The following is a 14900-nucleotide window of genomic DNA, read 5'->3' on the forward strand; positions in this document are numbered from 1 at the left end:
TGTGTGTGTACGTGTATGTTTGGGTGTGTGTGGAGTGTGTGTGCGCGTGTGTGTGTATGTTTGGGGTGTGTGTGTGGAGTGTGTCTGTGTGTGTGTGTGGAGTGTGTGTGTACGTGTATGTTTGGGTGTGTGTGGAGTGTGTGTGTGCGTGTGTGTGTATGTTTGGGGTGTATGTGTGGAGTGTGTCTGTGTGTGTGTGGAGTGTGTGTGTACGTGTATGTTTGGGTGTGTGTGGAGTGTGTGTGTGCGTGTGTGTGTATGTTTGGGGTGTGTGTGTGGAGTGTGTCTGTGTGTGTGTGGAGTGTGTGTGTGGAGTGTGTCTGTGTGTGTGTGGAGTGTGTGTGTACGTGTATGTTTGGGTGTGTGTGGAGTGTGTGTGTGCGTGTGTGTGTATGTTTGGGGTGTGTGTGTGGAGTGTGTCTGTGTGTGTGGAGTGTGTGTGTACGTGTATGTTTGGGTGTGTGTGGAGTGTGTGTGTGCGTGTGTGTATATGTTTGGGGTGTGTGTGTGGAGTGTGTCTGTGTGTGTGTGGTTGGGGAAGGTTATGAAGAGCACCATTCTCAAAGCGCATGGAATTCGCGAGCGCTGGGGATTGCTGGTCTACTTCCTAAGCAGCAAGGAATGTTACGCATTTCAGCTCTTGCCAAGTCAGTGCATCCTCAGAGAGGGCTTGCAGGCTTCAGGGGGACCGGCATAAGGAGTGAGGCCTGGGCCAAGCCCAATAGAGAGTGTCAAATAACAGGCCTGCCTCTTCCCCACCCTCCACCCCCAGATTTGGGCTGAATCAAAGGGCCATTCAAGCCCCTCCCTTTCACAGGCCGAGGCCATCAGCAGGCCATCCCCTGAGGCTGAAACGCAGCAATCCCACGGGCTTCTGCTCCAAACAGGCTTGTATTTGAAACCACAATATACTTGGCTCTAGTTTTACACACATTACTTTCCTGGTGCTGGAAAAAAAAAAAAAGGAATTACAAGAATGAAAGGGAGAGTTCTTGGGAGATAGGGAATTCTTTTTCCAGTCTAGTGAATGCGGTTAATAAGTGGAAAAAATAAAACTACTATCCATGAAGGGTCTTTGGAAGGGTTACCAGGACACGACAATTAAAAACAAATTAAAAGCCTCTATCATTCACTCAGCCTCAATCGCCTCCCACAGCCCTGGGGGAAATGAATCTGCTTCAGTGCATTGGCGGGGGAACCACCCCTCCTGAATGGTGTTGGGTGGGAGTAGGGATACCTGTGTATGTTTCTCTGTGGCGTCCCAAATGCTCCTTCATGAATTGAGGAATTGACTGGACAATCATTCCCCCAGACCTCACTACAAATTAGACTTTTGTTCACCTGTTTCAAATGAAAGTTTTTTTAGTGCTTTGCATAGTGTGAAAAGCAACAACAACAACAAACCCCAGGGTTTGGGTCACCTTGGATGAGTCACTTGAATCTCAGTGGCCCTGAGTTTCCTCTCTGTAAAATGAAAGTGCAAACTACATCAGTGGTTTTCAAACAGTGCTCTCCTGAGTCCTCCCTGAAGCTGGAACAAGTAGGAGGAACAGAAATGGAAGAATTAACTGAGCAATTTAGCCTGTTTGCATCTGTCATCTTTGACCTCAGACCATTTTCAATACAATCTGGTTGAGCAGTTAATTCTAACAAACCTGGTTCTGGGATTTGCTAACTCTCTCAACAATTCCAGGTGACTCCCAAAGCAGGAGCCGCAGTCTCTGCACAGGCTTGGCCCATATTGTCACGTTTTGGAGGGTGTGGAAGATTCCTGCCAACATAATAGCATCATGTCCTTCTTGACGAGACTAAGGAAGACTTACAACAACCCACATGGGTGCAGAAGGTGGCCCTGTGGCCTGTGTTGAAGTGGGATCTCACAGATCCACATTGTATTTTCACAAATACACGTGAGATTTTCCATGAGATTCTGCAAGAATTTCCCTGTGAGACCTTTCTTGAGTCCCAAAGTTGGGTAATGATGAAACGGAAGAGTTCCCTGACCCCTCTCACAGGACATGCGACAGGGGTGTGGCTTGTCTGTTCGATTGCTGACACCGCTCAAACCCCTTACAGGAAGGGAAGCATGCAGACAGGCAGGTGCAGGAGCCCAAGTGGGCACGTGTTACAATGTGTTCTTTTAGCCGTCTGAGAATGGGTTGAGTTTTAACAAGCAAGGGCAGAGGGCCAGTGTGACAGCATTCTGTATCCCAAGCTCTTGTCCAGCATCCTGGAAGAAATGGGTCACACATGAACTTGAAGGATAAATGTGGGGGTCTTATTGAATGGCGGAGGTGGCTCTCAGCAGGATGGATGGAGAACCTGAAGGGAGGTCCGAGTAGGAAGATGGTCTTCCCCTGGAGTTTGGCCATCCGACAGCTGAACGTCTCTCCAACTGCCCCCAGCTGAACTCTTGGTGTTGAGACATTCCTCCTCTTCTCTCTCTCTGCCGCACCATTTTGACATTCCTCTGCTTGTCTCCTTGTCTGCTCATCTGCTTCTGGAGCCTGGGGGTTTGGGTTTTATATGGGTACAGGATACGGGGGGTGGCGGGCCAAAAGGCAACGTTTTGCGCTCAAAAACAGAAATTAGGGCCACGGGTCTTCAAATTTGAGGGTGGGGCCTTTGCCAGGTAACCACCCTCTTCTACCCAGTATTTCCCTGACTCCTGTCCATATCAGTGAGGCTTTTCCTGTTTTCTCAAATGCTTCAGTTATTCACTAGTCTAGAACTTAAAATCATTAGTGTTGTTGCTTGCTAACCTACTCTATGGATCCTCTCTCTTGTCTTGAGGTCAGAAACCACAGCCTTTCACTGTGAATCCCCAGACCGGGCAATGCCCTTGCCCTACAGAGGTGACCATGTTTCCCAAAAATACAAACAGCAATATTTCCAGTTTCACGTGTTCTTCCACAAACTTTCCATCTCCCATCATAAGGCAGAATCTGTTTGTCTTCTCCAGAGACCCAGGATCTGGGAAGGGCTGACTCTGTGACTGTCTCAATAATTGGAATGCTACAGAATGCTTGACTTCCAAGGCTATGTTATAAAAAGCAATTAGGCTTCTGCCTGCAGCTCTCTCCCTAGGTATGTTCACCCTTGAAACCAGCCACTGGGTTATGAGGAAGCCTCAACTAGCTCATGTGGAGAGTAAAAGATGCCCCCAGCCAACAGCCAGCTCCACCCACCAGATAGATGAGTGAATGAATGAGCCTTCAGTTGATCCCATCCTCCAGTTCTCAAGTATTCCAGCTGAAGCCTCCGACATTGTAGAGCAGAGATGAGGTATCCTTGGTGTGCCATGGCAAAGTCTTAACCCGCAGAATCGAGTCTCTGAGCATAATAAATGGAGTACACCACTAAGCATTGGGGCTATTTGTTAAGAATCCATAATAACTGCAACAATAGTGGATGACAGACACTGAATGCATTAGTGAACGATTGGCCACGGGCTCTCTCAAATTCCTGAACCCACCTTGGGAATAGAAGAGATAAGAGCTCTCCTAGGATATCAGTGGAAGGGTATTGTGTTTTTTTAAAGTTTTAAGGCATAAATATTTATAAATATCCAATACTATAGTAGAAATGATTCTTTTAAAAAACAGCATCCTATTAAGCCGTGAAAAGACACGGAGGAAACTTAAATGCGTATTACTGAGTGAAAGCAGCCAATCTGAAAAGCCTCCACACTGTATGATTCCAACTATATGACATTCTGAAAAAAGCAAAACTATTGAGGCAGTGAAAATATCAGTGGTTGCCAGGGGCTAGACAGGGAGGAGAGGAAAAGTTGGTGCACAGGGGATTTTCAGGGCAGTGAAACTATTCGATATGACACTGTAATAGTGAATGTATGTTGTTATACACTTAAAACCTGTACTATTTGGGCGATGATGATGTGTCAATGTAGATTCATCAACTGCAACACATGTTCCACTCTGGTGGGGGATGTTGACAGTGGGACAGGCTGTGCGTGTGGCGGGTGGGGAGAGGGGAAATATGGAAACTCCCTGTACTCTCTCATCAATTTTTTTTTCTACTCAATTTTGCTGTGAATCTAAAACTGCTTTAAAAAATAAAGTCCATTTTTAATAAATAAAAATAAATAAATAAATAAAATTTTTTAAAAAATAAAATAAATATAAAAAAAAGTCCATTTTTAAGAGGGGTCATTTCAATATGGTCTTATTTGTCTAAGGGCCTGGTGCTCTTCTTTTTCTCTCCTCAAACTTCTCACAAATAAACAGATTGTGCAGTCATTGGCAGAATTTGTGGTGTTTGCATCACTACATTGGAGCTTGAGGGTAAAGTTTCATTATGTACACCAGGAATTAATTTACCTCGGAACTTATTCTTTCTTTCCTTTTTTTCTTACATGGAATGTGTGTTATCTGGGAGCTAATTTATTTCTGACATAGTTTAAGGAGTCTCTGTTTTTGCCTTGAGTGACAGTGGAAAAACTGTCAGCCTGAAAACATGAATGGTTTAGGACAAGATGAAAACAAGGACTCCAGGGTAGTTTGAATAATGAGCTAAGCATTCATTATTCTTGGTTTTTCTCTCTCCAGCATTATTAATTAGCAACTGTTTTCCAAAAAGTATCAGTGGAATTATCAATCTTAAAACTGACCAAAGTAAATATTATGTTTAATTTTGTTTTAATTAAAACTAGATGTTATAATATTATTACATCCATTTGCTTATTTGATTTATTCTCAGAAAATATAGCAAATGACCACATAGTTCTCAGTGGGTGTTTGAATGAAAAGTGATTGTTCAGAGCTTTCATAGTTTTTAAAACATTTGTAGGGATGATTCTTCATGTTTTTGATTTAGGCTGAGTCTTTAATCTGATTTATGTGCACACACTTGCTAAGCATCTCGGAAGAAGAGTGGTGGTCAAGTTGTGCCACAGAACTCCTCCAGCTTCCATGGGGGGAGATTGATGGCAGTTTGGTTGAACTGGGAACCTGCAGGCCAGGGAAAGTCATCACCAGAAGCATAGGCTGACTAGAGGAATATTCAAGACCTCCTTTCTGTGAGTTTTTCACATAGAAATGATTACAACAGGCATAGATTTTTGTTAATTAAAAATGGTTTATTGTGAATATATATTGATTGATTGTATTAGTTCGTTCTCACACTGCTATAAAGAACTGAGACTGGGTAATTTATGAAGAAAAGAGGTTTAATTGACTCATAGTTCCACAGGCTGTGCAGGATGCATGGCTGGGGAGGCCTCAGGAAACTTACAATCATGTCAGAAGGCAAAGGGGAAGCAAGCATGTCTTCACATGGTGGCAGGAGAGAGAGAGAGAGAAGGGGAAGGTGCCGCACACTTTTAAACAACCAGATTTTGTGAGAATTCTATCATAAGACAGCACTAGGGGAATGATGCTAAACCACTAGAAACCACCCCATGATCCAATCACTTCCCACCACGCCCCACCTCCAACACTAGGGATTACAACTCAATGTGAGATTTGGGTGGGGACACAAAGCCAAACCATATCGTTCCACCCCTGCCGCTTCCCACATCTCATGTACTTCTCACATTTTAAAACACAATCATGCCTTCCCAATGGTCCCCCAAAGTCTTAACTCATTCCAGCATTAACTCAAAAATCCAAGTCCAAAGTCTCATCTGACACAAAGCACGTCACTTCTGCCTATCAGCCTGTAAAATAAAAAACAAGTTAGTTACTTCCAAGGTACAATGAGGGTACAAACATTGAGTAAATGCTCCCATTCCAAAAGGGAGAAATTGGGCAAAACAAGTCTGAAACCTAGCAGACAGTCATTAAATCTTAAAGGTCCAAAAATAGTTACCTTTGACTCCATGTCTCACATCCAGGGCATGCTGATGTAAGAGGTGGGCTCTCAAGGCCTTGGGCAGCTCTGCCCCTGTGGCTCTGAAGGGTACTGCCCTTGTGGCTGTGTTCACAGGTTGGCATTGAGTGCCTGGAGTTTTTCTGGGCACACGGTGCAAGCTGTTGGTGGATTTACCATTCTGGAGTCTGGAGGACGGTGGCCCTCTTCTCACAGCTCCACAAGGCAGTGCTCCAGTGGGGACTCTGTGTGGGGGCTCCGATTCCACATTTCCCCTCCACATTGCCCTAGTAGAGGTTCCCCATGAGGGCTCTACCCCTGCAGAAGACTTCTGCCTGGAAATCCAGGCATTTTCATACATCTTCTGAAATCTAGGTGGAGGTTCCCAAGCCTCAACAGTTGCACTCTGCACACCTACAGGCTTAACATCATATGGAAGCTGCCAACGCTTCTTATGGCTTTTGCCCTCTTAAGCAGAGGCCTGAAGCGTATCTGAGGCCCTTTACGCCAAGGCCAGAGCTGGAGCAGCTGTGATGCAGGGCGCCGTGTCCCGGGGCTGCACAGAACAGAGTGGGGGACCCTAGGCCTGCCCACAAAACCATTTTTCCCTCCTAGTCCTCCAGCCCTCTGTCTCTGAAATGCCTTGGAGGCATTTTTCACATTGTCTTGGCTATTAACATTTAGCTTATCTTTACTGCAGCAGATTTGAATTCCTCCCCAGAAAACTTTTTTTTTTTTTTTTACTATATGGCCAGGCTGCAAATTTTCCAAACTTTCATGCTCTGCTGCTGCTTAGGAATTTCTTCTGCCACATACCCTAAATCCTCTCTCTCAAGTTCAAAATTCAACAGATTCCCTAGAGCAGGGGCACAATGCCACTAGTTTTTTTGCTAAAGCGTAGCAAGAATGACCTTTACTGCAGTTTCCAGTAAGTTCCTCATCTCCATCTGAGACCCCATCTGCCTGGCCATCTCTGTCCATATCACTATCAGCATTTTGGTCAAAACCATTCAACAAGTCTCTAGGAAGTTTCAAACTTTCCCTCATCTTCCTGTCTTCTTCCAAAGCTTCCAAACTGTTCCAACCTCTGCCCATTACCCAGTTCCAAAGTCACTTCTACATTTGTAGGTATCTTTATAGTAATGCCCCATTTCTCTGATACCAATTTTCTCTATTAGTCTGTTCTCACACTGCTATAAAGAACTACCTGAGACTGGGTAATTTATGAAAAGAAGAGGTTTAATTGACTCACAGTTCCACAGGCTGTAGAGGAGACATTGCTGGGGAGGCTTAGGAAGCTTACAATCATGGCAGAGGGGCTAAGGTAAGCAAGCACATCTTCAAATGGTGGCAGGAGAGAGAAAGAGAGAGAGAGAATGGGAAGGTGCCACACACTTTTAAACAACCAGATCTTGTGAGAACTCTATTGTGAGAAATCACTAGGGAGATGGTGCTAAGCCATTAGAGACCATCCCCCCATAATCCAGTCACCTCCTACCAATCTCCAACACTAGGGATTACAATTCAGCATGAGATTTGGGTGGTGCCCCAGAGCCAAACCATTATCACTGACTGATTAATACATTATTGAATTGATGTCTTTTAATTGATTTTTTAGTTTTATCAAAGTTTTATATGTACAAAGTTTAACAAGTCAGTGGTTTCAGGCCAAGTATAGTGGCTCAGCCTGTAATCCCAGCACTTTGGGAGGCTGAGGCGGATGGATCACCTGAGGTCAGGAGTTTGAGACCAGCCTGGACAACATAGTGAAACCCTGTCTCTCTTAAAAATACAAAACTTAGCCAGGCATGGTGGCGTGCACCTGTAGTCCCAGCTACTTGGGAGGCTGAGGCAAGAGAATGACTTGAACCTGATAGGCAGAGGTTGCAGTGAGCCAAGATCATGCCACTGCACTCTGGCCTGGGCAACAGAGTGAGACTTTGTCTCAAAACAAAACAAAACAAAACAAAAATGGTTTCATAAGGCTTCGTCTTATTTTTTTTTCCTCACTGTGTAACTCAGGCTGGAGTGCAGTGGTGCGATCATGGTTCACTGCAGCCTCTACCGCCCAGGCTCAAGTGATCCTACCACCTCAGTCTCCCAAGTAGCTAGGACTATAGGTACACACCACCATGCTGGCTAATTTTTGTATTTTTTGTAGAGATGAGATTATATTGCCCAGGCTGGTCTTGAACTCTTAGGCTCAAGCAATCCATTCACTTCAGCTTCCCAAAGTGCTGGGATTGCAGGTGAAAGCCACTGTGCCTAAGCAAGGTTTCTATTGAAAACCAGCAGACCTCTACGTGCCCTTTTCCATCCAATTTCCTCTCCATGGAGGCAATTACTTTTGTTTCTTACAGCTGTTGCTTCTGGAGTTTGCCCCCATATTTCTAAATTATATGCGTACATCACTATTTTTCATATTCTCATCCATTAAATGAGTTTTAAAACTTCATAAGTTTCGTGTGAGCATTAAAAGGAATTAATTCAGGCTGGGCGCGGTGGCTCACGCCTGAAATCCCTGCACTTTGGGAGGCCGAGGTGGGTGGATCACCTGAGGTCAGGAGTTTGAGACCAGCCTGGCCAACATGGTGAATCCCTGTCTCTACTAAAAATACAAAAACTAACTGGGCGTAGTGGCATGTACCTGTAATCTCAGCTACTTGAGATGCTGAGGCAGAGAATTGCTTGAACCTGGGAGGCGGAAGTTGCAGTGAACCAAGATTGCACCACTTCACTCCAGTCTGGGTGACAGAGCGAGACTCTGTCTTAAATAAATAAATAAAACCAAAGGAATTAATGCATTAAAAATAAGCACTTTTAACAGTGCCTGGCACTATTGTTGTTATATTGACTTTTCGGTTTTTGTTATTATCTCCTCTATTATAGAATAATTATGATTCAGTTCTGTTACACCATTTACACATCTTTCCCTGAACATCTCCTCCTGCCATCTGACAATATATCTCTATCATAAATTTTTAAGATAATATTTAATGTTTATATAACTATGATTTTAAAAATATCTGCAGCTGAGCCATATTTTATTTTCTTTTTCAATTATTTGTTTTCACTGGAGTTTATCATCTCATTTTTTTCTTATTTGCTTAGTTTTCTATGTACAACAATCCCCCTTATCCACGGTTTCACTTTCTGTGGTTTCAGTTACTACATGTTCAACCCCAAAAATATTAAGTGGAACATTTAAGAAATAAAAAGTTTAGGCCGGATGCGGTGGCTCACGTACCCGTGAGATCCCAACACTTTGGGAGGCTGAGGCGGGCAGATCACCTGAGGTCAGGAGTTGGAGACCAGCCTGATCAACTTGGTGAAACCCCGTCTCAACTAAAAATAGAAAAATTAGCTGGGCCTGGTGGCACATCCCTGTAGTCCCAGGAGGCTGAGACAGGAGAATAGCTCGAACCCAGGAGGCAGAGGTTGCAGTGAGTCAAGATCCCACCACTGCACTCCAGCCTGAGTGACACAGCAAGACTCTGTCTCAAAAAAAAAAAAAAAAAAGAAAAGAAAAATTATCCACGAGGTCTGTGCTGTCTGCCCGCTGGTTGCTTAGTAGCCATCTTGGTTATCAGATCAACTGTTGCAGTATTGCAGTGCTTGTGTTCAAGTAACCCTTATTTTACTTAATAATGGCCCCGAGAGTACTGTGCCTAATTAAATTGTATCATAGGTCTGTACATACAGGAAAAAATACAGTATATATAGGGTTCAGACTATCTGTGGTTTCAGGCATCCACTGGGGGTCTTGGAACATATCCCCACAGATAGGAGGAGACTCCTTACCTCTACTGAAATCATCCCAAACCCTGCATCAGAAATGGAAATCTCCTCTCTGTATGTTCTGCCAGCGTAAACCTTTTTTTGGAAGATATCCTTCCTGGAGCTCTCTCTCCTCCTGCTGCAGTCTGGACTGGCTGCTCTCAAAATCTGCCACCCAGCTGTCACCCTGGGATTTCCTTTTCTTAACCTCAAAATTCCTTTCAGTTCTCCTCTGTATTGGAGCCTCTTTTCTTTTTTTTTCGGTCCCATGACATCCTGTTTCTCATTTTACACTTTCATTTTGGGTGAACACATCCTCCTGAAGCTTCCAGATCATGACTATCTATACAATTCTTTCAACCTCATACATGATTCATATTGGTTTAGAATTCTAATTTGAAATTAGAATTCTAAATTGAAAATCTTTTTTCCTTAGAAATTTAAAGATGCTGCTCTTCTAGCTTCCAGTGCAGCTGTTGGGAAGTCTGATATTTTACCTTTTTAATGAGGCATACTATTTCCTTTCTGAATGCATTTAGAATCTTCTTTTAGTCCTTGGAATTGCAACGTTTTATGATGATGTTTCTTGGTGTGGTACTTCTAAACCCCTTATGTAGGAGACCTTGTGATGCCTCTGAATATGAAAACTCATGTCCTTCAGCTCTGAAGAATTTCTTTTTTTTTTTTCTTTCTTTTTTTTTTTTTTTTTTGAGACAGAGCCTCGCTCAGTCACCCAGGCTGGAGTGCAGTGGTGCGATTTCATCTCACCATGTTGGCAAGGCTGGTCTCAAACTCCTGACTTCAGGCGATCCGCCCACCTCGGCCTCCCAAAGTGTGGGATTACAGGCATGAGCCACCACGTCTGGCCTGAAGAATTTTCTTGAATTATTTTTTGAATAGTTTTAACCTTTCTATTTTCTCTGTTCTCTCTTTCTGGAACTCCCAATTTATTTGAATATTATAGTTCTTCATCAGGTCTTTAATTTTTCCTATATTTTCCATCTCCAAAATATTTTTTTACTTTCCCAAACTCTGAAAGAGTTTGTATAAAATTGGTATTATTTCTTATGGGTTTTTTTTTTTTTTTGTATGTTTTCCATCTCTGAAATTTTTTTTTACTTTCCCAAACTTTATCTTCTGATATTTCTAATTCATGTAACTTTCTAATTTCCTTCTTTTTTTTCTCTGAACATATCAATTACAGCTTTTTGAAATTTTCTACTTTATTATTATGATTATTTCTGCTTCTACTGAGCTCTTATAAAAATCTTATTTGTTTTTATCTCAGTTTTCCTATTAGAAAATTTATCAGATATCTGGTCATCCTTGACTCTTTTCTCATATTTAAAAGTGAAGCACTAAAAAGCTGGTTGTAAGTTGTGTAGTGTGTGTGTACATGCATGTGTATATGTGTGTGCATATGTGTGTGTGTGTGCATGCACATACATGGTGGTGTTGAGGGCTGGAGGGAGCTTGCCAGTGTGTGAACTTTTCTGTAGAGTGATCTTGCTGGGCTGTTTCATTGGGAAACTCCTATCTTGTAGTTTCTTTGGGTCTTTTCTCTTAATCTAGACAGTTTCCTGAAACCCTTTCTGATTTGGGAATTATAAACCTGACTGCCAGCATTCTGAGACTGGAGTGGAGGGAAGGGGATGAGGGCCCACAGGATGTAGAACTCCAGTTGATCCCCAGTTTTCTGTACAGTGCCCTGCCCTGATGTCACTGAGGCTGGAGTCTCTCTGGCTAACCCTCTTTGGAGGGTCAACTCTGGACTTCTGAGACTGGAGATAGCGGTTGGCAGATCTGGGGGCATCTATGCGCCTCTGTATAGGCTTGTAAGCAGTCTTCTGTTCTCAGCCTCAATTGCATCCTGGGGCCACCAACTCCTGAGTCTTTCTGAGGTTCTTTGTCTCAAATCATCCCACTTCAGGCTGCCCCCAGTTGGTTCCAGCTTCCTTTGGTCAGCTAAGTTGGTAGTCACTTGTCCCATATGCTCTCCAACTTCCAAAATATTTCTTTTTCTTTTCTACTTTCTTTTTCTCTTTGTCCTTGTGAGTTAATATCTTTTTTTTTTTTAAGCCACTCTCTGTTATTTTGGTGGGACTGGTGAAGCTGGGGCAAAACTGTAAATGATGTTTTTATTTTTTATTTATTTTTATTTATTATTATTATTATTATTTTTCAGTCAGAGTCTTGCTCTGTCACCCAGGCTAGAGTGTAGTGGTGCCATCTTGGCTCAATGCAGCCTCCACCTACAGATTCAAGCAATTCTTGTGCTTCAGCCTCCTGAGTAGCTGGGATTGCAGGCATGCACCAGTATGCCTGGCTAATTTTTGTATTTTTAGTGGAGACAGGGTTTCACTGTGTTGTCCAGGCTGGTCTCGAACTCCTGACCTCAAGTGATCTGCCCATCTCAGCCTCCCAAAGTGCTGGAATTACAGGTGTGAGCCACTGCACCTGGCCTGATGTTTTTAATTTACAAAATTTAATGGATCTTTTTAGTGATGGAATTCAAATAATGTAATGATGAAATATAAACTGAGCTGCATTAATTTAATTTTAATTAGACCCAGGTGACAGAGCACACACATGTAGTCCCAGCTATTCAGGAGGCTGAAGCAGGAGGGTTGCTGGAGCCCAGGAATTCAAGGCTGCAATGTGCTTGATCACTGCTGTGAATATCTACTGCACTCAAGCCTGGGCAGCATAGCTAGATCCTGTTTCTAAGATAAATAAATAAGTCTAGCTGGACACAGTCTCAACTTTACATTTTTCTTGGGATGCAAAATTTGGTTGTTGTTATAGGATTGTACATTTCCATAAGTGTTCTATTTGTGTTAAGTATTTAGATTAGAAAAAAAGAAAAGCTAAAAATCAATAAACCTGAAGAAATTAGAAGACAAACAGAAAATTTTACTTAAAGAAGGTATAATAGAAGGAAGGAAATTACAAAGATTTAAAAAAAAAAAGCCACATGAACCAGAAAACACTGTACAATTCAGCAAAGTGAAAAGTAAAGCCTTGATGAGGATGATCATGAACAAAGTAGAGAAGGCTTACATCACCAGTACTGGAAATGGAAAAGGAAACATCTCACCTTTGATGCTAAATAGATCACAAAGTGGCATTATAAGTAATAATAAAGCCAAACTTTTTAGATAAATCAGACAAATTCTTAGAAAAATAACTGGCCAAAGTGGACATGAGAATTCTGATTTGTCCAATAAATACATTTTAAAATAGAATCTGTAGTTTAATCCTTCCTACAAATGAAACTCTATGCCTAAATGGCTTCACTAGAGAATTTGATAAAGACTTTAAGTAAGAAATAGTACCAATTGTAGGCCTGGTATGGTGGCTCATGGCTATAATCCCAGCCCTTTGGAAGGCTGGTTTGGCTGTGTATCCACCCAAATCTCATTTTGAATTCCCACATGTTGTGGGAGGTACCCAGTGGGAGGTAATTGAATCATGGGGACAAGTCTTTCCCATGATGTTCTCATGATGATGAATAAGTCTCATGAAATTTGATGGTTTTAAAAAGAGGAGTTCCCCTGCACACAATCTCTCTCTTTGCCTGCTGCCATCCATGTAAGACATGACCTGCTCCTCCTTGCCTTCTGCCATGATTGTGAGGCTTCTCCCAGCCTCGTGGAAATGTAAGTCTAATTAAATCTCTTTCTTTTGTAAATTGCCCAGTCTTGGGTATATCTTTATCAGCACTGTGAAAACAGGCTAATACAGAGGCTGAGGAGGGCAGATTGCCTGAGGCCAGGAATTTGAGACCAGCCTAGACAACATGGTGAAACCTCATCTCTACAAAAATACAAAAATTAGCTGGATGTGGTGGTGCATTACTGCAGTCCCAGCTGCTCAGGAGGATGAGGTGGAAGGATCACTTGAGCCCAGGAAGTGGAGGTCACAGCAAGCCAAGATCTTGCCACTGCACTCCAGCCTAGGTGACACAGCGAGACCTTATCGAAAAAAAAAAAAAAAAAGATGAAAGAAAGAAGGAAAGGAAGAAAGGAAGAGAGAAAGAAGAAAGAAAAAGAAAGAAGAAAGAAAGAAAGAAAGAAAGAAAGAAAGAAATAAAATGTCCTAAATAAAACATTAGTAACCAGAATTCAGCCGTGTATAAAAAGTATAAAACATTGTGACCAAGTTTATTTATTCAAGGAGTTTGTTGTGGAAATTCAAGATTGACTTGCAAAAATCAACGTAATTTATCATCTCAGCAGAGACAGGCAGAATTTGTGGCAAGGTGACTATTTAAGATGCCCCGCTGTCAAGCAGAGTTTGGAGTTTGGGGTAGCTTGGTAGTTTTATCCATAACTTACTAATCAAACCGGAAGTAAAGAAATTCTGTCCAACATCTTGTTACAATCCAGCACATTGGATGTGGGTGGAGACATGAGAAGCCAGACAGTATCGAGACCCAGACCTAAACCCGGACACTAAGGAGCAAAGGACAGGGAGACAGACCATAACACCCAGCAAGTGATGCCTGCCATGGGAAACACATTCCCCTCTCCGCAGATTAGCACGATGGCTTCCTGAAGAGAATATGTGTTCTGGTTTTCAAACTGTGACACCACTCCCCAAGAATTATCCCATGCTGCATAATTTATGTCTGGTCCAACTTCCTTTTGATAACATCTCAGCTGGGTTTGGCCTACTTCCATGAGTCAAAGGTATGGGTCATCTCTGACCCATTGACCCAAATAGGTGAGTGCAGTAGGGGCTTACAGGAAAGCACCGAGAGCTGACCGGTCTTTTCTCCCCTCAACTATGCCAGTCATTTCCAGGAGAGATCATTCCAGCCTGCACAACAGAGTGAGACCCTGTAGTGGAAACCATGATGCTTTTTTTTTTTTTTTTTTTTTTTTTCCAGCATAGATCTTGCTCTAAAGAGCAAGGTCTGCTTCTGGAGACAGGCAAACATTTCTGGGTTCAATATCTCTGTTGAAAACTCACCTGAGTCACTTTGGTCAGACACAGCTCTTGGTTTCTTCTATAGTCTCAGAAGAGATTTGAAGTGACTCCCTTCCTCACAATTATGCTTCCAGGTTATAGTTCTGCTACATTCATTTATTTAGTTGCTTGTTTATTTAGCAAACATTTATTAGCAAGCAAGTCCAGAGCCATTTCTGCAACTGGTTCTTTAACGCTAAAAGAAGCCCCAACTCTCTGTCACTTTAGGTGCTTCATCTACCACATTGCGTGACAGGGTGATCCAAAGCAGACATGCTGAACCTCTAGAGACAGGATTCTGTTACCTTGACGGCTGGCATTGG

The 14900-nt window shown here is 42.7% G+C and overlaps 1 long non-coding RNA gene across 3 annotated transcripts; it reads right to left on the minus strand.

The window, feature by feature from the left end:
• Positions 1–4924: 4924 nt before the first annotated feature.
• On the minus strand, positions 4925–9772 carry LOC105487741 (uncharacterized). Of its 3 annotated transcripts, XR_011621365.1 has the most exons (4): positions 9631–9772; positions 7082–7167; positions 5830–6116; positions 4930–5677 (listed from the first exon to the last, which is right to left on the minus strand). It is a non-coding gene; the product is annotated as an uncharacterized lncRNA (long non-coding RNA). The 3 variants fall into 3 exon arrangements; XR_011621366.1 differs by having other exon boundaries at positions 4925–5677; positions 5830–7167; positions 8477–9772; XR_011621364.1 differs by having other exon boundaries at positions 4926–5677; positions 5830–7167.
• Positions 9773–14900: the final 5128 nt, after the last annotated feature.

Source organism: Macaca nemestrina, chromosome 3 (genome assembly GCF_043159975.1).
Source record: "Macaca nemestrina isolate mMacNem1 chromosome 3, mMacNem.hap1, whole genome shotgun sequence".
NCBI lineage: Eukaryota > Metazoa > Chordata > Mammalia > Primates > Cercopithecidae > Macaca > Macaca nemestrina.